This window comes from Kogia breviceps, chromosome 4 (genome assembly GCF_026419965.1).
Source record: "Kogia breviceps isolate mKogBre1 chromosome 4, mKogBre1 haplotype 1, whole genome shotgun sequence".
Lineage (NCBI taxonomy): Eukaryota > Metazoa > Chordata > Mammalia > Artiodactyla > Physeteridae > Kogia > Kogia breviceps.
In genome coordinates this window covers 32218676-32245830 of record NC_081313.1, presented here as the reverse complement: position 1 = coordinate 32245830, position 27155 = coordinate 32218676, and the positions used below count along the sequence as shown (strand labels likewise).

Sequence of the window (27155 nt, the reverse complement as noted above, 5' to 3'; positions counted from 1 at the left end):
AGTACATGCTCTATAAATAGTGCTTTTTATTATTAACAAATACAGTGATAGGTAGCATACCCATGAATGCTCGTGGGAATTCAGAGAAGGGAAAAATAATTGCAAACCGAGACATTCAGAAAGATTTTGTAGGTGAGTTATATTTAGAGCTAGCTGGAAGATTCTCTAAAGTGAGATTTGTTGAAGATTGGGGACAGGCAATTTGAGCTAGGAGAATAATAAAAGAAACACAGAGGCTGGGGAATGGAAATTCTTCTAGATTGGCTGGAGTGTAGGGTACATGTGCTGTTGTAATGCCATGTAAGTCTAGAAAAGTAGGTTGAGGATAAATTGTGGAATGGATTTATATGAGTTAATTCTGCTGTTGTACCAAGCAAAACCCAAATCTCAGTGGATTACAGCAACAGACATTTGTTTCTCATCTGTGTTCCCTGCTGGTGGCTGCTATGACTCCATATCATGTGTCTTCTCATCTTATTCTTCGACTCAGACTGAAGGATCTGCTCCTACTTGGGAAACCTGGTTTCCCAAGGCAGAAACATACGATGGCTTTTGAAGCTTCTGCCAGAAACAAGCCATATGTCATACCTGCTCATATTCTATTGGCAAAAATAAATCATATGGCCAACCCGGACATCAACAGAGCAAAAGATCCCCCTCCAACACAGGAAGCACTAAAAGTCACACTGCCATGAAAGAGGATGTATGGTCCTCTCTCAGGAAAGAGGGCTAAATAGTTGGTAACAATAAATCTATCTACTACCACAGGTGAGAAATCATTCAGTTGACCAAATACACACGTTTAATATCTTTTAGTAGGCTTGTGACACCATCAGCGTTGCCTTTGGATGAGATGAATCTGGAATGGGGGGAGTGGAGAGGAGAATAATACTGCTTCTGTCCAGGAAGGGGATGAGGACAGGCAGGCTAAAGTTGCGACAGCTGGCATTAACCGTGCCCTCTCTTCCAGAACCCAACTCCCTAGTCTTTATTCTAAGACCTGATCAAGCAGATGAAGAGGAAAGTCACCTGTTAGGATGCAAAACAACAAAATCACTTTGTAAGCGTCTGGACATTGAGGGACGGAGAACCAATTCTCAGGTCAGGCCTCAGGAAACTATGAAAGAGAAGTCGGATCTGTCTTTAGAGCCCACTCTCCTTGCACCTCTCTCTTCACAAGATCCCACAATTTCCATCCCTATTGACCAAGCCCCAGCTCACAGTGGTCTCATTTTGTCCCCAAGATGCCCAGGTGTCCCCACCTGTGATCCCCCCCAGGCCCTCCCAGACCCTCCCAGGTGACACCCACTGCCTCTGTCCTGACCCTTCTCGTTCAACCCACCTTCTTCAGAGAACCATTTCACAATCACTGTTGTCATCCTGTCCTCAGGGCCTAGCTAGGCAACTGGCTAGCTGTTTCCTCTAAAAACACAGTTCACCGTAAAATGTCACTTTACTATCCTGTTCTGAAATATTTAAATTTTAAATGAATGCCTCAGATGGAGAATACCTTCACCTCCAAAAAGCCACCTTTTATATAGGCCAATTGAAGGAGAAATTCTTAATCAAGGAAACCAATTAGGTCTTAAACCAGACCGCACAGGCAAGTTCTCAGTGTGTTAGCATCCTAGTATCCCATGTCTGCCCCTTTCCTAACAGAGTACATGGAGTGTGTCCTATACTGTTTTCTGGTCTACACAGAGTGCAGTTTAATTAGATGATGCCAAACACAGCATTCTGTTATCCTACAAATGCATTTTAATGAGAGTAGTAGATTCAGAGCCAGACACCAATGCCTGAACGTTCCTGAACCCCTAATGATCATGCTGTGTGCTATCGTACAAAACTTCTGACAGGTGTTAGTGCACTTGCTGTAATCCTCTCACACCACAGACAAACTTTCTAAGTCATTGTTTTTGATGGGAATAGAAAGGAAGGTCATGCCAGAGAAAAGGGTGACCCCAGGCCAGCACTGGTTTAGTAAGTATGTCTGGGCTAATCTTGAGATGCAAGATCTCTTTCATCCACCAGAGCATCAGAGCCCTGATGGAGGCAATTCTTTTTTTTTTTTTTTTTAAGTCAATGATTCTAACAACATCTGCCCCTTGGGTGAATAACTTGGCATCTCCCCACCAGTGGCATGAGGTCACACGATAATGTTCATCACATCATCTACCACAGGCACAGAGAGGCAAAGGCCTTCTCCAACCGCAGCTTCCAGATTTTCCGCTCTCAGTAAGCAGTGCGTCGCGTCCAGCTGGACCTGAAAATATATCGCCTGCGGCCAATTGCTCCTGAGCCACCTCTGAAGTCGTGAGACAGCTATCGATGGAGCAGGGCTGAAAGACAAGTCACCTGGAGATCTGGTCACTCCGCGGCTCCGCTGCCACATCGGTGCCACCCGTGCCTGGGACTCCGTGGGATTTTCGGCACCAGGTTCCCTTCCACGGCAGAGAGAGAGAGAGAGAGACACTGCTCCTACCATCGGTGAGTTAAAAGGCATCTGTTTATGGATAAATTTTGCCAAGTTTGAGTGGAGTGAGGCAACGGAAGAGGGCAAGACGGAGAGAGCCGAGCTGAGAGAGACTGGGAGGCTTGGGCTGACTTGGCAGATGACAGGTTTTGTTACAGATTTTTAAAATAATGTTGCTTTAAGAACAGAAAGAAAGCCAGGCCAAGAAACATCAACAGTAAGTTTTCCTCCTTTTTCCCCCCAAAGATATGCTGAAGCCAGGTTTAATTTTATGTCAGGAAAGAATTCCCTCCTGAGACTTTCCTGGCTACGGTTCAGTTGAGGATAATGTTTTCCAGCCATGTTTCCAGAGTCCCTCAAAGAATGAAAGGAAAACGGCAATCACGAAACCTTCACTTTGAAGCAGCAGGGGGCGCTGTTATGATAAAGAAACTGGGTGGTTTCTTCTTGGATGGAGGTGATTTCTGAAATTCAGTCAACGTTCCCTACCTTTTATTTTCAGGACCAAGGGGTACCTAAAGAATAAAATATTTACAGATGCTAGCAAATTTTATACCTCTGATTTTAATGCAAAGACTTCATGTTATATTTTACATCAAAAGGGAAGAAGTTGCCAGCATCTGCAAAGCATAAGAGTATTCCGTTATTACTTCCATCACCGTGTAATAAAGCATATCTCATACTGTTTATTGCAATCCCAGAGTCCCCGATGGAAGTGGATGTTTAAAATTGGACTTCCAGGGCATAAAAAAGAGCCACTGTAACCGCCGCACCAAAATTCACCTATCCTTACCACATAAGGTGTATCAGGGCTGCCCAGACTACTTCTGTCTGGTAATTCTGGTTTTTAATTTACTTGGGCCCGGGCTTCCCTGGTGGCTCAGCGGTTGAGAGTCCGCCTGCCGATGCAGGGGACACGGGTTCGTGCCCCGGTCCGGGAGGATCCCACATGCCGCGGAGCGGCTGGGCCCGTGAGCCATGGCCGCTGAGCCTGCGCGTCCGGAGCCTGTGCCCCGCAACGGGAGAGGCCACAAAAGTGAGAGGCCCAAGTTACTTGGGCCCATTTAAAAATTGAGGGAGAGGTTGGGAGGCCAGACTCACTGCTTATCATTAGAAACAGTCTTTGCTCGATTTCTTATTGGGTTGTTTTGAGGTTCTACATTAAAGCACACAATGTGACTTCACACAGAGTTAAGGATTAAATGACTGTGTTGTTACTATGTGTATACTCTACTATCTGTAACCATATGTTACTATGAAGATGTTAGTGCATTTTAGCTAATTCTCATGGCCGCCTACCTCTGATTACTTGGCTCCTTCTAGCATCAACAGAAACCCTATGTATGAAACCTTCTGAAGTTGAACTTTGACAATTATTGGTGTTTCTTGTACACGTTTCTGTGGCTGTTGCTTATACGTTGTCAAGGATGCCCCCAGGAGTAGTAAAATAGGCTCCAGGGAAAGCTGGCTAAAGGGAATGCTGAAGTTCAGGGAAACTGAGTCCCAGAGAAGAGGGAGATAATGGGGAATTGGCTGGAACACAGAAGATTCAAGAGGAGAAGAGGCATCTTTCACGGAGGCAGTTGAAAAATCAGAGACCTCTACAAACAGGTGTATGGGTAATCCAATACCTGAAGGACTAATATCATATGATGCAAGGAATTCTATTACAGCAGAGTGCTTCAGGTTTTTGGAGACATTATGGGAAAATGATCTGAGAAAGCAAGCGATTGGTCAGAAAATAGACTGGTAAAGGACTGGAAGGAACAGAGTCTACAAACAAGCAGTATGCAATATGTACGTATGTAATGGAGGTGGAAGAGTTGAGGTAACAGAGAGAGAATTAGAAGGAGTTCAAGGATGGCCTAGTCTTCCCTCAGAAGAATTGGGGGAGAAATTACTGTTAATAGTCTATAGTATCATGAAATACTTTTCATTTCTGCTCTTGAGAGGAGAACAAACATATCAGCTATTTCCAAACATGGCTGGCTTATATATTGAATATCTCCTGATATACTAATCAGCAGAGTTCTCCGTGGTTCCAGAAAGTTCCAGATCATCCTGAAACTGCTTAGGTACACATTCTAAATTGTGATCTGAGTAGGAGCTGCCATATATCTTCACTTAATCTTTATACTGTGAGCCCCTTTGGGTCAGAGCAAGACTTCATTTCTACATGTCCTCCATGGGAACCTCTGACCACATTCTGGTCCCCAGAGGGCCCAAGAGGGGCATTAGTGAATGGTATTACCTGTCAGATTCAGGGATAAATCAGTAATGGAAGTTTTGCTTTGATAGTGGTTTGGGGTTGAATCTTGTTCTTTCTATGCCGAGTGTCTATGAATTTAAATGGGTTTCCACGTGTACCTAATTTATAAAGCAGTGTTCACTCAACAAGAAATATAAAGCCTTTGTGTTTCTAAATCGTTCTTCCCAATTGTACTCTATCAAGTATTAATTCTCTGCTGGGTAGTGGATCGGCTCAGGCATCTGAGGCAGCTCCATAATTTTCCAGTTGTTTTCCGATATTAAACCTCAGTCCAAGACAGTCATTAAACATGCGTTTATCTTCACCTTCTGGCCTCCTCCACTTTACCCAGTACAAGCATGAAGTGGTGCTCTGCCTGCCTGGAGGGCTGTTTCAGGGCACCAGCACCTCGTATCCCCTTTCTAGGATTACCCTTCCAGGGTGTTGAGCTGAGAGGTAAGACAGGGAACAGGAAGAGCATTGTGCGAACAGGCCACCACCATAATGTCTCTCTCTTGGTAAGTGCTGCTTCTCTGGACACAGCCTGGCCGTTTATGCCCTCTGGAGGCGGGCCTCCAGATTCTGGCTGTCTCTGGGGACTAGAGATAGGAGTCCTTTGGGTCCCAGTGATTTGGGAAGTTGGAAGACCATCTCAGCCATTCAAGCCCCTCTCCTCTTGTCACTGGCCATATACTCCACAGTCTTCTGCAGCTGGCGTGTGATGGGAAAACTGTATTGGAATTGGGGTGAAACAACCTCAGTTACATTCTAAGTAGCATCCACTTGGCCCACAGAGATCTCCTGTCTTGGCCATTAAACCGGGTGCCCCCAGTTTAACACTGCCCCCCCGATTAGCCCCTCTCTCACTAATACTCATCTCCCCTGCTCCCATGATAAATTCACAAGTCCTTTTCCTCAGAAATGCCCAAATAGGGAACCAAAGGATACAACAGTCTTTGTGAATAATTCTCTCAGAACCCCTAAGGAGGTTTTAGGGAGAAAGACCGGGTACCCCCATTTCCCTTCCCCATGGGAAGGGGATGGAATTGCCTCTCATGTCACACACACTGTACTCTAATGACCCTTGGATTTACCACCTCTCTCCCTAGCTCCCAGTTTTATAATGTAGCGGGTCGAGGCTGGTCGCGGCTGGCCACACCCATCATCTCTTAAGAATGTTGGCTCTGACTCCAGTGTCTGTCAGCGAAGTTATCGAATTCGTTCTCTGTCCTCAGTCTTGGGTCCTAGTTGCCAATCCCAGGTGCCCCACTGATAGCTTGTTATAGATTCGAAGTAAACAAAGATCTTTGGAAGAAAGAAAATATGGAGTAACCACAGGACAGATATTTGGAATCAGGTGGGCCATTCTTAAGATTTTTCATTATTACCTATTAATTCCATTTCTTTAACAAATAAATAAGAACTAAAAGTTTATCACAAGTCAGACATAATGATAGACTTTTGTAATGTGAGAAGGAGACATATCCCCTGCTCTTTACTGTTGTGTAATGTTTACAATTGGGCATCCTGATGCTAGTGGGAAGGTAGGCTAAGGACAGTAAGAGCAGTCAGAGGAGGACGTGCTCCTGCAGAAGCCAGGGTAGATTTCAAAGGAGAGATGGCATTTGGTGGGGCTCTTGAAAAATGAATGGCATCAGTCGTTAGGTAGGGAAAAGAAAAGAGAGAAAAACATCTCAAGTAGAGATAATAATGGCATGTGCAATGACAAAACGATATAGAGATTATGCTGAATTTAGCACACATGCCTTTGGGGTGGGGTGATGGTAAAAGATGGGCGCAGCAGAGTCACTTGAGTCTAAACTGCAAATAGCTTTAAATTGTCTGTTAAGGGGTTTGGGGTTTTCCTATATGTGAAATAGGGAATATCAAAGGTTTTAAAGCAAAAGGATGTTACCCCAAATGTCATTTTCATAATAAGTCTCTGACATCAAGGTAGACTAGGATAAGAAACCAGGGAGTTAGGAAACAGATGTGATCACCTGGGGGAGAATTGGTTAGTGCCTGAACTAAGCATACAGCATTGGGAAGGAAGAGGAGGAACAGATAGGAGAAATCTTTCAGAGGACAGTGGAATTGAGAATTACCCAGTGATTTTAAGCTTGGATGTCTGGGTGCATGAAAGTAGTTTGCTGAGATAAGGAACACAGGAAGATCTGGCTGAGAGGAAGATACTGGGTGCAATTTGGGACATGTTAAGCTGGAGGTGAACTCTGGGACATCTAGGAGGTATTTGGGCAGGAGTTCAAGAGAGAAGTCTAGGTTAAATGTGGGAATAATCAGTGAGTAGGCAAGGCTTGAGGCTAGGCGACTGGATGTGAGAATGTCCAGTTAGAATATGTAGAAACAGAGCAGGATGCTGAGGATAGAACATTTAAAGGGACAGAAGAGGTGAGAGAGGAGCTAGGGGAAAAGGGTGAGAAAAATCATTAAGAGAAGAAATCAGGTTGCACCAAGTCTCAAAAGCCAAGGCTGGGGTTATGTCAAACAAGCCAGAAGTAGCCCCAGTGTTAAATGTTAGAGAAAAGTATGCAGAATAGAAACTGAGAGAAAAAAAAAAAGGTAATGAGATAAATTGGGAAGTAACTTGGGTGATGCGGGCTTTAACCAGACCATGTTTTTCTTATGTTTAGATAATTGAAATGAACGTCTTAAAATTGGTGTTTTAGAAAACTTTTAGCTGTCTCTTGGATCAGAAATCTCTGCAAATGCTGATTTTTCCACAGACCATGAAATGTGCTTATATCCTTACATTTTTCTTTAGGGTAAACACTTTTTTAGCAAATAAGCAAAAAGGAAAAGACATTCATTATTTTTTTTGAAAGCGTAAACTATACATGAAAATGGCCATTACTGAAAGGGTTGGAAGTGATAACAGCAATTTTTCTCTGTAGGAAAGGAAATAACTTAGATTCAGGAAAAGTAGCTTGCTGACAAGGCAGTCAGTCACAGGGCTCCCTGAAGGAAGTTAAAAGATTGGTTTTTTAAGGTCATAGTTCAATGAAAAGTGAAGTTGATGTTCTCTTGAATAAAGCTTTCTTCGTTTATTCTGAGTGGACTGTCAAAATAGCCAGCAGAAGCACAAAAGGCTGGGGTGCTAATTCCTCTCTCCGTGTTCCAAGATTCTAAACGTTAAGTCAGATTATTTGCTGAAAGAGTAAACATCTTGAAATATGATGAGAAAATGCATAAATGATATTTCTCTATTCAACATTCTTTAGTTCCACTGTATGCATGTAAATGCATGTTTTCTTGAACAAAACATCAAAAATAAAACGTTTTAAAAAATATGGCATTTGCCTTTTGTGAAGAATTGGATCAATGGCTCACCATATAAATATACAGTATTTTTTCTTATATTCATAGATGACACAGTATCAAATAAAAATGATATCGTTATGTTATTTCTACTCTAGAAAGTATCTTAAGGTATGTGTGGACTCAAAGAGGATGAAGGAGAAAGGAGATAAAATTAGTTGCCTACTGCAGGCACATGCTGAGAATTCTGGTAATATTAATGACAGAGTCTATGAGTTGTGTCCAGTGCTCAAAGAGCTAGTGTCCTCAACATTGGCAGAGGTCTTCTAAGCTCCCCAAGCCCCATTCAATGTTTATCCTATCATAATGGGGTTAGCAAAGACTGTGGACCTGTTCTCATTCTAAATCAGGGATAACTTGGACCTAAGAATAAATGGGGATGAACGAAGTGAAAGATTATCTTGGCACGTCGCTATGGATAGACTAGGTTCTATCTCTTGGCTCTCTTTTAGAAAGCAGGCCTGCTAAACTATCATAAAAGCATAGAAGTCTACCTAATTTGCATTTTCCTAAAATTGTATATTCCTTTATAACCTCAGAGATTTATCTATTCCTACATTCTACCCAATGTGGGAATCCCCCCCTACACAGTGAGGCATCTGAGTCAAATATCTAGGCCTGGGCTTCACGCAGACTAGAGTTCCGATACCAGCACTGTCACCTATAAGCTGTGTACTGAGGCAAGTTGCTTAGCCATTTAAAGTAAAATGGGGATGATTAAAATTCCTCATTTGTGGGACTAGTGTAAAGACTAAATGTGATGCTATATATTATACACTTGGTATAGCGCTCCGAGCTTAAATGGTAGTCAGGAGAAGAACTGACTGAGGTCAGTTATTTTCAGTTACCTGGAACTTGTTTTTAAAATAATAGTGTTTCCCATTTTTGAGATGTCAAAATGTTATCATGTCTTTCCGTTGATTAAGCCAAAATAGTATTCTTAATTTTGCCCACTAATACTAACTCCATCCTCTGGAATGTCACAAAATAAATCCAGTTTTCAAGTATTTCCATTCCATTCAATACTGAACTGTCCATCGCTGGGAAACCAAATGAACAAGACATCATTTCAGGCTGAAATAATCTCAGGCAATAGAGGAGAGAAGATGCGTGCGTAGACAAGTATGTGTTTGCATAAGACACATATTTAAAGTATTTAAGGGTCCAGAGGTATACAAACAGAATATAGGTAGAGGACAGGAAGAAATTAATTTCTGGAATGCAAAGAAAGGGTGAAGCCTGTGACTGAAAATAATTTGTGGAACAGGAGTTGTGTTGCACCCTGAAGGATGTGTAAGATACAAGGGCATCCTGAAGGAGACTGCACATGCAAAAGCACCCCCCGGGCATGTTCAGAAAACAAGGGGCCATGCAGTGGCCAGTAGGCATGAATCTTTGGTTTCCAGTGATATGGTGGTCTATGTATGCACCAAACATTGGGGCTAGATTGAACAAAAACAATGCCTCTCACATAACTGTACTCTTCTTCAATGTAACTTTACAGCTGTTATAATTAGCAATTTTGTTTTCTTCATCCATGAGTACTCAAAGTACAAAGCTAACATAGACAGTCGTTGAAAATCGTTCGTGTTAAAAAGACATCCGTACGTGCAAAGTTCAGGAGCTACCTGGTCAGAGTATAGAGTAATGCGTAGAAGTGAGCCATTTTTTCCCATTGGCGTAGCTCCCTTCCTTGCCTTCTCATCTATTCAAGGACATCACACTGGCAATTTGCCCATTTTAACTTTCTCCTTACTGCTACAGCTTTCTCATTATCACACAAATATGCTCTGATTTCTCCCAGTCTGGAAAACAATTCATCTCAACCCTGCTTCCACCTCCAACCAGCTACTTTTTACAGGGGAAAAAAAAAAAAAAAATCTTAGGAAAGAAAGTGTGTGTCTATAGTTCCAATTTCCTATTCTGATGTTCTCTCTATGGGCTTAGTCTTCAAAATACATCTGCTGTCTGACTTCTTATCATCACATGTTCCACTACCACTCTGGCCCAAGCCACTATCATGTCCCTCTTGGATCCCAATAGTCTCTGAAGTGGTCCTCCCATTTTTTGCCGCTAGTCTGCCCTACTTTATTCCCAGCGTAGCATCTGGATGTGATTCTGCGAAAGCATATGTCAGATCATGCCACTACTCTGCTCAGATCCCACTGAAGTTTCCCATCCCATTCAGAGTGGCATCCTAGTCTGTACAATAATCTCTCAGGACCCATGCTCTCTACCCTCAGGGTTCTCTCTCTGACTCCATCTCCTGCAGCTCCCCTCTTCACTCACTCCGCTCCAACCACACAGGCTTCCATACAGTTCCTCAAGCTTGCCAGGAGACTCACCTCATCTCAAATGATTATGTGCTGCATGCCTAATTATCTCCCAGCAGGTTTTCTCTTTCCAGTATGATTTCTATTGCTTGTAATAGTTAGCTTGGTCTACAGTGAAAAAATAGCTTTGTCTGTGATTTGAAAACACTGTCTAGAAACTCCATTAATAAAACACTTTATTTTTAAAAAATGTATCCCTCATGCCTTACTATATAATTTTTTATCATGTGACCCTTTTCAGCTTTCATCGTCTTCAATTATCTTCATTGTTGTATATGAGTGACAGCTCCTTGCTACTTGAAAGTCTCCCTGGCTTTTTCTTCAAAGGCACTGGCCCCTGGAAACGTCTCCTACCTCCATGAGTGCTCTACAGCCTCCTGCACTGGCTCTTCCTTCTCACCTCCCAGCACTTTGGCAATTCACAGAATTCTATCTTTGGTCTTCTGTTCTTTGTACATATTCAACCTGGGAAATCTCATCCTCTCACTAACTCAAATCTTCAACTATACACTGTGTGCTCCCATCTAAGCCCAAACTTCACTCCTGAGCTCTCTTCCCAATTGCCTACCAGCCAGCTGTGTCACTATGTTCCAATGTCACTTCATGCGTAATATTTCCCAAATTGGACTCATTAAATTCCTTTGCAGTCAGTTTTTCAAGCAAGTCAAATCCTCAGTGAATGCACCATTCTCCATCTAGACGCCATTCTAGAAATCTCCAAGCCCTCACTCCTCTGCCACATTCATTTTCTTGCAGAGATCCTTAGGGGAAGGCATCTTTCCCAAGCCCACATCTTTGAATATAAGAGTGTGGGTAGCTTAATGCAAATCTATCCCTAAAATTAAAAACCATATTCTGCATCCAACAGAACAAACGTCGGGCACCCTAAAATGATAGAGGTGGATTCTGAATACCAAAAAATCTGGGTTTATAATCCAGCTTAGCCTTTTGTGGCCTTAGGAAAGTTAGTAAGCTTTCATGAATCTCAGTTTTCTCATCTGCCAAATGGAGATAATAATAATTACTTCACACATTCTTTGGAAAGATTAACTGAAATAAATAATAGGCTAGCCCCTAGTGACACACTGATACTTTTAAGGGGCACTCAAAATATTTAATTTCCATCATTCTTTCCTATCAAAAGAGGCAATTATACTTGCTTAAAAATTCTTTTGTTCAAATATGTTTGAAATGTGCCCCCACCCCCTAAGGAACAGGTTGTAAAAGTAATCCAGCTGTGATTTAATATTGAGACAGCCAACTGAGGGAGTTAGCTGAAGGGTGTAATTCACCTGATTCACAAGCCATCTGAAGTTATCTGGAATGTACAAGTGATCTTTTTAGTGAAATCTTTATACAAGATGGTGTATTCTCTTTGTTTTGTTCTGTGGAGTGATGGGAGTTTGTCCCTGACACTGCTATACTAAGATCATTGGAACTCTGCTCCAGAACAAGTTAACAGAATCAAAGGAGCAGATTGGTGGTGATTAAGAGCCTGGGCTCTGAGTAGAATTGCCAAAATTCAAATCCGCTCACTAGCTATGTAGCCCGAGGCCAATTATTTAATTTCTCTAGGTCTCAATTGTAATGAAGTGTTGCTGTGAGGATTAAATAACATAAGTGTAAAAGACAGAGGAAGGAGTATCCTTCCTTTTAACACATCACATTCCCTCAGGGGATGAGCATAATCTGGAGGTTTCTCAAGGATAGAGAGTAAGATGACCTGGATTAAGGAAAATACCAGAATTATATTAAACGGTAATTATGACAATTGACAATTTAAAGGCATTTAAGTGTTTTTTAAATATTGGTTTTAAATATTGTTCTATATAGTCTCATTCGTTAGATTCTAAAGGAAAGTCATGTTTCTTGTTTAGTGCATAATTTAGAGCAAGACTATTCTATATTAAAAGCCCAGGTCCTATTCTAATTGTTTATTCCCATTCCTGTTTATTATTCACACACAGGAATGACCTTGTCCTTAGATGTATACTTCCATCACTTCATTGCAGTTGTCATGAATGCATATAATCCTAAAAAGAAATATGTAACCCACGTAGGGCTTGAACTTCCAAAGTTGGTATTTTCAAACCCATGAAATAATGACAAGTATCACAAGCAAGGAATAAGACTACTTCTGAGTTTCAAGAATGATTTTCACTGGATAATAATGACCAATGACACTGCAATCAGCATGATCCTTTCACCATGGGCTTAATATAAAACATTTCATTGTCCTCTCTCCAAAACTCCCCTTCTCACAACAAACTTTCCTACTGACTCCCTAATACCCTGCCACTAGATTCTCTTTTGGATACTGTATTCTCAGTAAAGTAAAAGAATTACAGTCTCTGAAGTGTCTGCATGATGTCTTCATCAAAGCCCTGATATTCTTGGATAAAGTTGGGGCATGGAATTTTAGCATCCAGTAAATAATCCCACTTCCTGACCTCATCAAGCATTTTAGGGACTACAGAAATCAAGCTAGCTAAATTTGGAAGGTCAATTCTATCTTCTGTCTAGTCAAACAATTGTTGCCACCTCATAAAAATATTCTTATTTCTGTCACTATGATTTTATTATGAAGTAGCAACTAAAATAATGAAAAATAGAGTCCGATTTTAATCATGGCTCCCCCAGGTGGATCTGAGCTACCTTGAGCAAAATTGCTTAATAGTTTTGTGTCTTGGTTTCCTCATCTGAAAATGGATATTAAAACAATAGTCCCGGTTTTCCCTGGTGGCGCAGTGGTTGAGAGTCCGCCTGCCAATGCAGGGGACACGGGTTCGTGCCCCGGTCCGGGAAGATCCCACATGCCGCGGAGCGGCTGGGCCCGTGAGCCATGGCCGCTGAGCCTGCGCGTCCGGAGCCTGTGCTCCGCAATGGGAGAGGCCACAACAGTAAGAGGCCCGCGTAACGCAAAAAAAACCCAAACAAACAAACAAACAAAAACAATAGTACCTACATCATAGGATTATTGCAAAGATGAGTTAAGGTAATTTATAGATAATTTCTGGGACAGTACCTTGCATGCATTAAGTGTTTAATAAACTATTATTAGTACTGTTATTGTTTTCATTTTACTCAGTTCCTGAAAAAACAGCAAGCTAAGACAAGGTGCGATATGGAATGCCAATATATATGAAAACCTTCAGCCTGTCATGTTTTAAATGAGAGTCCAGGCTACTCAGCTAAAAAAACCAAAGTCCCTGCAAGCTACAGCAATATACATTCAAGATCTAAGTAGAGTGAATACTGGACAGGAAGGACAAAAAAAATAAACAAAAATAGAAGCACAATTTCAAACCATGCCTTAAAAAACAAAAAGTGGCATTTTTCACATGAATGAATATTTCATTTGCATCCTGGGAATCTTTGGGGGTAGAAGGGTTTTGACTTTTCTGGTCCCAGTCAGGGATAAATTACTGCCAGCATGGAGAGGAACCCACCAAGTACTGACACGAAAATACTCACCTAAATGTGGGAAGCTGACGCATAGCACAGGGAGCTCACCTCTGTGCTTTGTGACCACCTAGAGGGGTGGGATAGGGAGGGTGGGAGGGAGGGTGATGCAAGAGGGAAGAGATATGGGAACATATGTATATGTATAACTGATTCACTTTGTTGTAAAGGAGAAACTAACACACTATTGTAAAGCAGTTATACTCAAATAAAGATGTTAAAAAAAAAAAAATGTTATGCACCTCACTCCCCACTTCCTCTCCCAGGGCAGATAGAGTTCCCGTTTGGACAACTGTTCTCAGTTTATTCCTCCCTATTATAATGCTGAGTAAATAGAGTCCACAAGATTAGGACTGTTCAAGCAAGAACTTATTTTAATCAAAAGGAAGGAAACTACTACTTCATCTGAGAAGGAGTTGATGAGATTATGTGGCTAGGAAAGGCATCCATTTATTTAAAAAATGACAACAGTCCCCATCCTCTATATGTATCTGACAATACTGTTTACTGCATATCATGTGGATAAGCTACTGCAACATTTTCCTTTACATACAAGTGATTTACATGGTAGAACTTTAAAGGCAAAGACAAAGAGAAGCATTCATTGATTATTAGATAGTTCAAAGCCATTTAAAAACAGTAATCGAGCTCATATGTAAATAGTAGGTCATATGGTAGGTAGGATAGCATATTTGACTGAAAAACCAATTACTCTAAAGTAATTTATTATAAAACCTAATCTTCAATTCCAAATAAACAGTCAGACAATATTAAAATGTACACGAAGCTATAACTGACCAGGAACATAAGGAATAAAAAGAGGCTTCTGCTCTGAATGCAAGATGTCCTCTGTATAGAATTGTCAATGGCTTTAGTGACGAACTATTTAGGGGGAAGGAAAGAGAAGGGGAAGTCTCTCTTGACTCAGCAAGAAAATACGAATGAATAAAAACAAAGCTTAAGGAATAAATAAATAAAAAGGAAATCAAGTGTTATAATTGAAAAGAGAGAAGAGGTTAGACAATGAAATAAATAATTTTGTTCAGATGATTTGGGAGAGAAAAGGAGTCTTAGATTATGAAAGGGCATATGCTTAAGGATTATGAAAAGACTGAATGAGGAAGCAGGTTTTGGAAGAAACCAGAAAATGTAAGTCAGTTCAAGAAATGGGGAAATTCATTCTAAAAGTTGAGACAGAGAAAGAGAGAAGAGATAAAAATGTCTTACATTTTATTGCACAGTATACTTCCTAGAGCATCTGGCAAAAGCTGTCTTTCTTCATTCCTACTTTCAAAACCAGACTTTCAAATTAGCCTGTCTCCTTCCTCACTGGAAAATGCCTTGAATCTAAATATAGATGACCTCAATGATCTCACTGACCTCAAGCCAGGCATTCGGGGGGCACTCTGGAGAGGGTTGCTGAGAACTGGGGTGGGAAAGCATCATAAGGAGGGTTCTCTTGCAGTAGAGGAGAGTAACACCCAGATACAAAGTCTTGGACATATACATGTAGAAAGTTCATAATGATATAAAGAAGCAAGTGACAAGCAATGCAGAGTCTGTAAGGATCAAGTGTCCTAGGAGTGTTTCCAGAGGTGGAGGTCAGTGTTAGGATTGAAAGAAGGGCAAAGTCAGGGAGGAGTTAAGCATTCCAGAAGGGGCGAACAACATAAACACTGAGGTGGGAACACTTCAGTACTCTTACAGTGAGAATAGGGAGAAATGCAATTGCTAGGACTGGTTGAGTCCTTGCAATTTTTTAACCATCAGCCAAAGGAGATGGGATTTTTTACCATCATAACATGTGGACTGAGTGGAAGATTTTGAACCCAAGATAGGTATTATGAAAGAAGCATTTTTGAAGATTTACTTTGATGATACAGTGCAGGAAGGCAGAAGGGAGAGGAGACCAAAGACCTTATTTCAAGAGCCCACATATCAGAAAATGGGTTAAAATAAGGTGGTAAACTAAATTGTTGGATTAAGTGTAGAAGTAGTGGATCAAGAAAACCGACTTGATATAAATAAAGAAAAGTGACTTGGTATTGTGAGTGAAGGAGAATGATGAAACAGTGTCATTCTATTTGATGGCTCTTTCCTCTCTCCTAATGTAAGTGTTTATTTGAAAGACCTTTTGGCACTTAATTACATCTGCTGAAGTATGCTTTCTTAGGAATGCTTATCTTATCTTCCCTGACTTAATGGTCTTCTCTCTCATATCTATCACCAATATTATAAAAAAAACTCTGCTGTTTAACAACTTCTAGGTGATTTCTCAATTTCTCATACGAGACTCATACAATATAATTCAGTGGGAGAAATATCTGCGACATACATTTCAATGCATTCTCTCAGATTGCTAACAAGCAATCAAACCTCTAGAAACCATCTTAATTACAGGAAGAGGCATCTGAAGTCATCCTCAGTGCTAACAAAGAATGAGGACTACAAAGTCATGGGTAAAAGACCACAGATAGTCTGAAAAACAACATTTCTAAAGCTCGAATTTGAATCAACACAGATAACAAGGCCTCTATCTGAATTCCTTCAACAACAACAAAAAAGTCTTGAAAAATCAGTGGCACACAGTTTTCTGTTGACAAAAAGAAGGGAGGGAGCTTCATATTTTCCCTCCATCCTAGATATAAAGGCGAAAGTGGAAGGAAGACAGAGCTCTTGAACACCAAGGAATATAATGGGCCTATCCATAGGACACATACTGACCCTCTGACTTTGATTCATCCAAACCAATGTCACCTGTCCAAAGAGGACTCATATCCACGGTCAATCTCCCCATCACCCCCAAACTTGGAGCTTCTCCAAGGGCCTCCTCTCAGAGTGCAGCCAGTTATAGGAGCTAGCATCTTGAGAATTGTTCTTGAAATCCTCCTCATCCTAACTCCTCATGTAAAATCAGTGCAATTCAAATCAGGTCCTCAATTACTATTAAGCCTGCTCTGAAATACACTTGGAATTCAACCATTCCTCTCCATCTCCACGGCCTCCATCCTCTTCCAAAGCACCATTACCTCTCATCGAGACTGAGGCAATGGGCTCCTATTCTCTCCACATCGTTTTCCCTTCTCTAATGCATTCTTCACACAGAATCCAAAGTACTCCTTTTCCTTTAATGTATTCTGTTTTATTATATCACTATCCTCATTAAAATTGTTCAGTGGCTTCCCACTGCACTCAGAATAACACCAATTCTTACAGAGACTCATAAGGCTTGCCTGGGCTGACCATTGCCCTCACCAAACTCATCTCCCTGTTTACCTTGCTCCAGTGACTCTGGCCTTCTCTCCAACCTTGAACACAACGTTGCATGTACTGTTCCCTCCATGTTTACCCACTATCTGCCCATCCTTAGAACGACCATTCTAGACCTCACCAAACTATATTAGTTCCCCTCGTTAGTTTCTCCTGTTTAGAATTAATCTGGCTACATAGGACAAATGATCCTCTAGTCTATGATTTTATGTATATTTATATATTTATATGTTTAATATCTTCTTCACACGCAGACAATCAAGGCCATGAGAATGGAGACATTTCTCACTATATCCCTGAGGCATAGGACAAGTCTAACTCACAGCATGAACCCAATGAACACTCGATAAATAAATGAATCTAAAATGTAAACTCCAATAAGGTAGTAGTCATCTAACACTGGTCTACTGTTGTATCCCTACTGCCAAAGGATATGTATCTTAGAAACATTGGTAGATGCCCTGAAAGTATTAGTTCAATAAATAAATAAATAAACAGTTTTTCCCACTAATAGCTAATTCCATTGAGAGACAGGCCTAATTACATAAAATTCCTTCTCAAAGTGATTTGGAGTCTCTCAGTCTGTCACTTCTGTGGTTTTGCCCTTTGATCTAGACCTGACTACACAGAATAAGATTAGTTCCTGTTCAGTATGAAGTTGGGACATGCCAACTTCCCTCAACCATCTTCAAGTGAATGACATGACTTCCAGACTTTTCTTTACCCTGCTTGTTGTTCCCTGCATATACTCTAGTTTTATAATTTTTTCTCTTGAAATGCACTTTCCCAAACTGTACCTGTGATATATACTAAGGTGTTATTTTCATGCTGGATATTTTTATTAGCAGTGCCTAATTACACACTCTAGCAGGCAGGCTCTAGTATTAATTTACACTGAACTTTCAGCTTACTATTAAACCCCAGGAATGCAATTAAATCAGGTCCTCTATGTCTACTACTTATGCATTTGATTTTATGAACCTAAGTTAGGGTTTTCCACTTATCCCTAGTAAATAACAATGAGATTTAACTCCAATTTTCACGCTCTTGAGATCTCTTCAAGTCCTGGTTCTGTCATTCAGTGCACCTGCTCTCTGTCTCAGTTTTATATCATCCAACACCCCAAAATGTTGACTGTACCCACATCCTTAAAACTCTCTCCTTTATGAAAAATCACTCTCTCTTAGTACTCTGTCATCTTTCTAATTGCTCCTTCTCAGTCTCCTCTGAGGCTTTCTTGTATTTACTTATTCTCTCGTCCATTTGATAGGTCATGAAATAAAAGTTTACTGAGCATCTCCTCTGTGCCAGGGACTGGGCTAGTGTTCTGGATGGAAATACAAAGATGAAAAAGACACAGCCTTTGTCTTCCAGCTCATTTCCCAAAAGTCCCTTGGCCTTCACTTAATACTGTGCAATTTTACCTATAAACATTGCTAAAAACATATATGCTGCTAAATTCTGAATCAATGTATCCATCTTTATAATCTCTCCTAAGCTCTAAATGCTTATTTTCAGTGCTCTACTGGGTTTGACTTAATTAGCCCCCCAAAATCTCAAACTCAACATGGCCAAAACTTAATTCATTATTTATCACTACACCTGAGCACCTCCAGGATACTTTCTATATTCCTGATCTTGATTGATGGTATCATCATTTGCCCAGTCACCTAAACTAGCAAATTAAGAGTCACCCCAGATTTACTGTTATTTACCTTTCACATAAAATGGGTCACCGGGTCCTGTCAATTCAATCTCATAAATACCTTAAATACTGCTCGTCCTCTGTTTCCCTACTGCTACTATTTTAGTTATCTTCTATCAGATGGATTATTTTTATATTCTTCTAACTGACTTCCATACTTCTACTTCCATTCTCTCCAAATACATCCTTCACACTGCTGTCTGAACACCAAAAGGAATTAAGGCATTCTTATAAAACATGTATTCTGTACAGTAGTAAGATTTCAACAAACAAAAGAATAAAACATGAGGCCAGGCAAAAATAATCTAGGAAAAAAAGATGGAGCCAGGAATAATATCTAATGTTTATTCATTCTTCCTGGGACTCTGATACTGCTCTACGTGCTCTGCATGTGCTATCTCTTAACAATCATAGCCACCCCTATGAAAATTGATAAGGAAACTGAAAGGTTAACATGTCCAAGGTCACTTGGCTAGTGACCTAGTAGATCTGAACCCAAGATGTCTGTCTGTAGAGCTCATGTTCTTAATCACTCACTATGCTGCCTTCTAAAAATGAAAGAGAAGTACAAAAGTTATGCCATGAAATTTTATAAACTTGCTACAGGCGACCAACAGATTTAACTCAACTGTCAAACAGTCAACACAAAGAGGAAAGAAAACAGATACAAGGTTCATAGTGTTGTAAAGTAAAACAAACCAGTTACCCATGGAAAACACAAATTAATGCTAAGACCAATTTTAAAAATGGGAGCAAACTGACATAAGCCAAGTTGGCTGCTCAAAACTGTTAGGTTCTCTTGGTAGGATCTGTATAGCCTCTAATAGTCAGAAGTAGGTAAGGGCTATAGGTTCCTTCCAGGAGCCACCCCACGCCATGTTGGTATACTGTAGTGAGAGCAAGTCTCAATCTAAATTCTGACCTTCTTTTCAACATTTAGTAGCAACCAGACAGAAGAAAAATATAGTCACACAGCCTTAAAAAATCTAGTGAAATCTCAGCTTCCACCTCAAGCCCATTGCAGGAATGGTTTACTCAAGACAGATGTAGTGATGTTCTAGCAGCTGAATCGCCAGCCTCCTAGTCTGACCAAGTTACAGGATCCTTGTGGAGTGGCAGGATATTTCTATCCTTGTTAGGTTGCTTCCCATTCATGCAAGGACAAGGGTACCTTTACAGCATTTCCAGCACATCTACCAGTATTGAATGCCAGTGAAACATCAGTGAAAATTTATTTCTATCATCTCTTTGCCAGGGGTTCTTAAACATTTTGTGCCATAGATCCATTTGGCAGTTTGACACAGAGTGGACTACTCCTTGGGATAATGTTTTTAAATATATTTAGGGAAAAAAACCTATGATATTTCAAAGAAAGCCATATTGGCTTTCATATTCCATATATTGGAATTCAGTTATCAAAAATAATGTAATAAAAATTGTGCTTCTCTTTTAAAGCGTTGAATAGTAAGGCTTAAAAACTACTGTAGCTCTTCTTAAGTAATGAATCTAAATTTTATCTTGAGATATCTACAATAACTGTAATGCTACATGAAAACTGATCAGATTGTTGGTGAAGGATGCTCTTTCGATGTTGCCAATATTTCATGGTATCAGATGATGATGGCTTAATGTATCCATCTCAAGTTAGACATATTCCTAACACAGAGATCAGAAAGAAAATAAGTCCACAGATATAAGTAAATGTTTTCTAGGCCAAAAATAAGAAGAGCAAGTAAGTTTTATTGTAGCTTAAATGACAGTTTTCATATATGAAAGAATCCAGCAAATGATGGGTGTACAAAATCTACAGGTAACAGAAAATATGAAGGCAGAAAGCCTTGCTCACCGAGCACCATCCAGGGTCCAGAATCTTGTTTTTAGGAAACATTTAGTTGTAATGGTGCTTTTGACTATACCTGTTCCTACCTACTGTGTATTGACTTTTAGTTTAACTCTCAAAATATGGTGAGGAAGCAAGGGAGCTGCCTTTGCTGGTCCCCTTATACTACAAGGACATCTAGGACTTCTGTGGACAGTCATCAAGGAGTCTCTGATCGTCCTGAACATGGGTACAAACTTTAGTACAAATAGGTAATCCACAGCTCTCACCAGATTCTCAAAAAGGGACTTGACTTGCCAAAAGATTAGAAGCATTTTTCTAAACTATTTTTTCCTTCCAGGGCACACCTGTTGATCTCCTTGACAGTAGCTTTACATTGCTCTTTTGGGTATATTTTCTTTTCTTCACAACTTCAATCTAGATCTTTCTTAACCTAGTCAAGAAATCTCCTGTTCAGCCTTTCAGAACTTTGGGGCACTAAATTCCTTTCCAAAAAAGCCCCTCTAGTGTGTGAGCACCAGTTACGTACCACCACCACCTGAAGGAGTTTAGAGTGGGTTCTCACTGAATTTGGAGTCAACACAGGAACCGTGTAAAAAGAGAAAACCTTCCTCCTCCCAGGTTTTCCTCTTTTCAAACTGAGGTTCATGCTTGGGACCCCAAGAATCTAGATGAAGAAAGAGAAAAGATCAAAACCACTTTGTTCTAAATACATAGCTATTTGGAAGCACGTAGAGAGAACGATTAAGAAGCCCATGTAACTAGGAGCAAACTACAAATGCTTAGAAGGGGATTTGTCATGCACAAATTGTGGATTTGTCTCTATTGTCCTGGTGGCTCCAACCAGGCAATGTCTGTCCCCTTGTTGACATAGGGCGGTCCTAGAACAAAGAAAGTTGATGACATAAACACATCCTTTTCCCAGCACTTGAGTGTGTGTGATTTAACCTTTAACTCTTGCTTGTTGATGTAGGTGAGATGTCAAATACTTTCTACTGAGCTGCTGGCAACTGTTTAAAGTGCTTTCATCACTCTTCCACTAAGATGAATCCAGGCTCAGTCTAGCCCGTCGCTGTAATCGAGTTGCCTCCTCCACTCTGTCTCTTCTCTCTCTGCCACTTCCTCCAGACCCAACAGGAAAGCGGCGACAAAAACCAGGGTTCAACCTGGTAGTCACTGTAAAACTGCAGTTACTTCAAGTGTTGCTTCCTGTTTTTGAAAGAATACATTCCTAGCACGGAATAGAGACTGCGGTCTTGTGACCAACTGTGAACAAAGGATTTTAAACTGTCACACAAACAATAGGGAGCCCATATCAGATACAGTAATCCCGTTTTCATCCTCCTTTAATTCTTTAGACTCAGAGATAAAGCCTTTTACTTCCTCTGGATCAAACCTGCCATGAAAAGACAAAACAGTGCCTTCTACCCACTTCACACTTAAACCCATTCCAACTTTTCCTGAGGCTGAACCTAAACCCATCTGTCTACTCAAAGTTTTAAATGGACATTTCTGTTTAATGTTTAAGCCTAAAGTATAAAGTTCTTGCTAGTTTTTCCTTTGCAAGACAAAGGTCCTTCCACCACCCAAAACAGGGGCAAAAGCATGAAAATTCTCAGCAGTGTAATGTCATATATATATTTTTCTTAGTGGTCATTCTTGCTACCTTAGAGATAGGAGACAATTCTGCTAAAAGAATTAACTCTTAAGAGACCAGCAAAATAACAACACTTACATAGCACATACCTGGAGAAATGAACTTGTATAGACTAAACACCACCATCAACATTTTCATGTTTTCAGTCTGGAGCTTGCACTCATTTCTTGGAAAGGAAATCTGTTTCATTAAAGAAAACGGGTTATGCCAAATATACAAAAATAATGGTGGGAGGTGGTGGGCTGGGGGTAGGGTGGAGGAAGGGCACTGCATAACTCAGAGAAGCCTGCTTTCTATAATTAATACTTTTAAGCCATTTTAATTCATATTTAAAATAGAATCATATGGTCAGAAGGGAAAAAACTAACAGACAGATAAAATAGGGTTTCTAAATCATACATATACACACAGATACTATCACATAGCTAAAGTGGAATGTGTCAAAACTGTATATATATATATATATATATATATATATATACACACATACATACATATATATAGTTCATTTTTTTCTTTATGGATAACCAGCTTCTCACGTTATATTCTGTATGAATAAACAGCTTCTCAAGTTGCATTTCTCATTGGCATCTTGTCAGATACCTATTGACTGTTATATGTATTGGTAATTTCTGACTCTAATATTTGTCTATTTTTCCACCAAGGCCACACTTAATTTTTGAAATTTTATACTGTAGCAGTTCAGTTCTCTCTGTTCAGTTCTGCTTCCTTCCCTTCTTTAAGTTTGTTTACAAAAGTATTCTTCATTAAAGTTTTGTGCACACACACAAAAATGATATACATATATATGTATGTCTATATGTGTATAATCACACATAGGTAAAGTACGATGTGTCTTTTATGTGCTTATTAAACATGGATTTTTAAATTATCCATACCACATAATAAAAAATTTTCTCAGCTCAACTCTCTACTGGGCAGTCTACTCATGAAAATCTTTCCACAAGAATGTTTAAAATAGCCATATGTTCAATTCTTATTTCACCAGTCATTTAAAGCAGTCATATCCATTACTACACCTCGAGAGGAAGAGGTGGAAAATCAGGCACTTTTGGAATCATGATGCCTGTCTCAGATACCATCTATAACCACTCCATGCACTAAATAACCCAGTGGCGCAGTAGCTTTAAAGAGTTCATGTACAAGTCAGAAGTGGCCTCAAGGATTACCACTTAAAGATATCCCCTGACATAAAAAATTCCATCTGTAGAAAACAAAACTTAGGGAATTGATAAAGTATGGTCCACACTTGCTAAATATTAGCAGCCCCAAATTCAGATTTAAGGCATATCAAATTTCTAAATTACAAGCTAGAGAATGTGAAAGTTTATATGGTTCAATTTAGCACAGCAGTAATTATACAGAGAGGTAAATACTTCATGGGGTTCATATTTTAACTCATAGGTAGACAAGAAAGGGCAAGAACAAAGGGCAGAGGTAAATAGAGCTTTGCACGGTACCAGAGCAGACTGGTTAAGTAACACAGTTTAGTCCAAAGCCAATATCACTTGACTGAATTTAACAGATTTTTAAAACTAAAATTTAGTCAAATTATTTTTGATATACAGACAAAACCTGCAACATCTCAAATTGTATTTTGTTTGTAAAAAGTATCCATTAAACTGATATGGTAAAATGTATGTTTTGTGGCATTCATGTGCATCAAGGTGTTAAGACAAGACACAAGTTTCTTAAAAGTACAACAGCATTATACTTAAAAGAAAAAAAAAAGAGAAAGGAAACCAGAATCGGGGCACTGGTTGAAGTACCTCAACCACTGAAGAGCTTGGATGTCAAAGCAGCAGCAAATGGAAAGTGACTTATCAGGTCATAGAGAGCTTAACTCTGTTATCAAAATGTTCACTTCGGCAGAGTTTGTCAGGCATGCGTCCAGACCCCTTCCCTTCCTCTGCCTTTCCACTCCTTCCCAGTCATTCTGGGGATACCCCTCCCTTATTTGTTTCTCTTATTACCTGTTCCACTGTTCTCCTTTCTCTATGCTCCATACTGTTGGCAAAACCTATCATTCATTAGACACTGAAATGCCATTTTATTATTGAAATCATATGCCCACAAATCCATATGTATACATACAGCAAACACACACATGTACAGTCTGCTTACTATTGTAAATCAAATACATAAAGAAATTTGTGGCTGTTTTTCATAGCATACATAATAGATGAGTGAATTAACCATTACGACATTACACTTTACCCAGCGTGTCCCTTGGTGCCTTATAAAATAAGGAACATACCAGACCCAATTCCATAAGAGAAATTTGGGGAGATGGAGGAGAAATCGGATGATGGTTCATTCGCTTTTCCTATTGGCAGCCCCGGAACCGCATAGTGTTTGTACCTACCCCTCCTTCCGCATTTCTTGTTTCAGTCCTACAAGGCTTGGCCTGATTCTTTCAGTCCTTGGCCTGATTCTTCTCGCCACATGATATTTTCACATTATTTTAAATTTGCTTATACCATACTGATGTATATGCTCTCACTGTTACCAAGTCCTATGATATCGTTCACAGTTCCTCGATCATTCAGGTACAAGTAATGTTCATTTGGGGATGAATGTCCACAGGACAAAGCATACAGTAGTTGTGTTTGTGATATAGTAGGTCAGCATATCAAGAAAATTCAAGTGGAGCAAAGGATCAATTTACTGTAGTGGAGTGGAGAAATTCATGTGTGTTGGCCTCATGTTCCTCAAAACAAAGAGCTGATTGACCAGCTTTTTCTTCCCTCCCCCCTCAACAATTTAGGTTGTTTTCATGTTTTCGAAACCGAGGGTTTCATTGGAGTATCTTTCTCCAGACTTGAATAAGTCATATTAAAGAGGAAAAAGACAACCAGGAACATGCTTATTTTATTTTATTTTTTTGTGAACATACTTTCTGTTTTTAAATTTTTATTGAAATATAGTTGATTTACAATGTTGTGTTAGCTTCAGGTGTACAGCAAAGTGATTCAGTTAGGTATACATATATGTTTTTATAGATTCTTTTCCATCATAGGTTATTACAAAATATTCAGTATAGTTTCCTGTGCTATACAGTAGGTCCTTGTTGGTTATCTATTTTATTTATCATAGTGTGTATATTTTAATCCCAAACTCCTAATTTATCCTGCCCCCACTTATGGTTACCTTTACCATAAGTTTCTTTCTATGTCTGTGAGTCTATTTCTGTTTTGCAAATAAATTTACTTTTTTCATTTTTTTAGATTCCACATATAAGCAAAGTTATATGATGTTTGTCTTTTTCTGTCTGACTTACTTTACTTACAATGACAATCTCTAGGTCTATCCATGTTGCTGCAAATGGCATTATTTCATTCTTTTTTATAGCTGAGTAATATTTCATTGCATATATATATATATATATATATATATACACACCACATCTTCTTTATCCGTTCATCGATGGACACTTAGGTTGCTTCCAAGGAACATGCTTATTTTAAAGTTAACAACAACAGCAACAAAAGCTTTCACTTTAAATAATAGGAAACAAAGTCCAAGCAACATACACACACACACACACACACACACACACACACACACACACACTCACGTAAAAAAAGAAAAAAAATGAATACAGTGTTTACTATAAAATTTGCTTTAATTTACTGAATTTACTTTAATTTACTTTAATGATAATATGGAATGTTGGCAATGGCGTTATAAAATGGTATTCTTATTAGATTCATTACACATTGGCTCATCCTTTTTGGAAAATAAATGCCAATATGTTGGCAAAAATCGGAACATAAATTGATGGTTTATTTAAAATTTGCCTGCACTTGACCTGGTAGCTCTACTACTATTAGTGTAGTCTATAAATGAAAATCTAAAATGAACATCAAGATTTATGTACAAGTCTATTATTCCTTACAGCAGTGTTATAAACAGCAAAAGATTGGTAGCAACCCAAATTCTGAAAATAGGTGTATATTTAAATTATAGTTAATCTATAGAATTTATGTTCTGTAGACATTGAAAATTAGATTTTCAAAGAGTAGTATGTGACATGAAAAGTTAGTAATGTTCAAGAAGAAAATGCAGGGTATTAAATTGTATATGTAGCAATTCCCATGTATAAATGTATGTAAATAAATGCATATGAATAAAATACAAATATAGATAAATGATAGAAAAAAAGAAATTGGAATGAAATATATCAAAAGTGATTATATTTGGATAGTAGGATGACAGGTGATTTTGATATTATCTTCCTACTTTTCTGTGTTTTCCAAATTTTCTTTATCCATATGTGTTAACATTTTTTTAAATCCAAGCAACATTTTTTTAATCTATCTCTGCACTCTCCACAAACTTCTTTAAAATCTGTCAAGTAACCTATCACTCATGTTTTCTTTTTCTTACTTTCTTACCTTAAATTTTTTCTTTAGATGCTGCTGCTGACAATCTCCCAATTGCTCCCTTTGTCTTGCTGTATAAACTCTGATAGGGACCCTTCTCATACTTTAGACTCCTATAGAACTTCTCTTTGTGTTCTCATCATTCAGATATCGTTGTTGATAAACAGAGTGTCTTGGATAGGAGGCCCTAAAATACCAAGGCTAGGACAGGGCTTCAGATATATGTGACTTATTAAGGGAGTAGTCTTTAGGAAAAACCTGAAAGGAAGTAGATCAAGTTGGAAAGAGCCAAGGAAGGTTGCGGACTCAGGTAAAGTGTAGCCTTGGCTGGTGCATGGGAGAATGGAACATAAATCCCACCACAGACTTGTCTCACCTTGAGGATATGTGGCCTTGAGGATTTTATATATCTAAACCTGTCAGTC

The 27155-nt window shown here is 39.4% G+C and overlaps 1 protein-coding gene across 2 annotated transcripts in view; it reads left to right on the top strand.

The window, feature by feature from the left end:
* The first annotated feature begins 2179 nt into the window (after positions 1-2179).
* The window catches only part of DAB2 (DAB adaptor protein 2), a 172974-nt gene continuing 147998 nt past the window's right edge, over positions 2180-27155 (top strand). Inside the window, exon 1 of one of the 2 annotated variants that reach the window (XM_067030913.1) lies at positions 2180-2487. The gene's annotated coding sequence lies outside the window, so the exon portion shown is untranslated. The remainder of the gene's footprint in view (positions 2488-27155) is intronic. The other variant, XM_067030914.1, reaches the window with a different exon arrangement.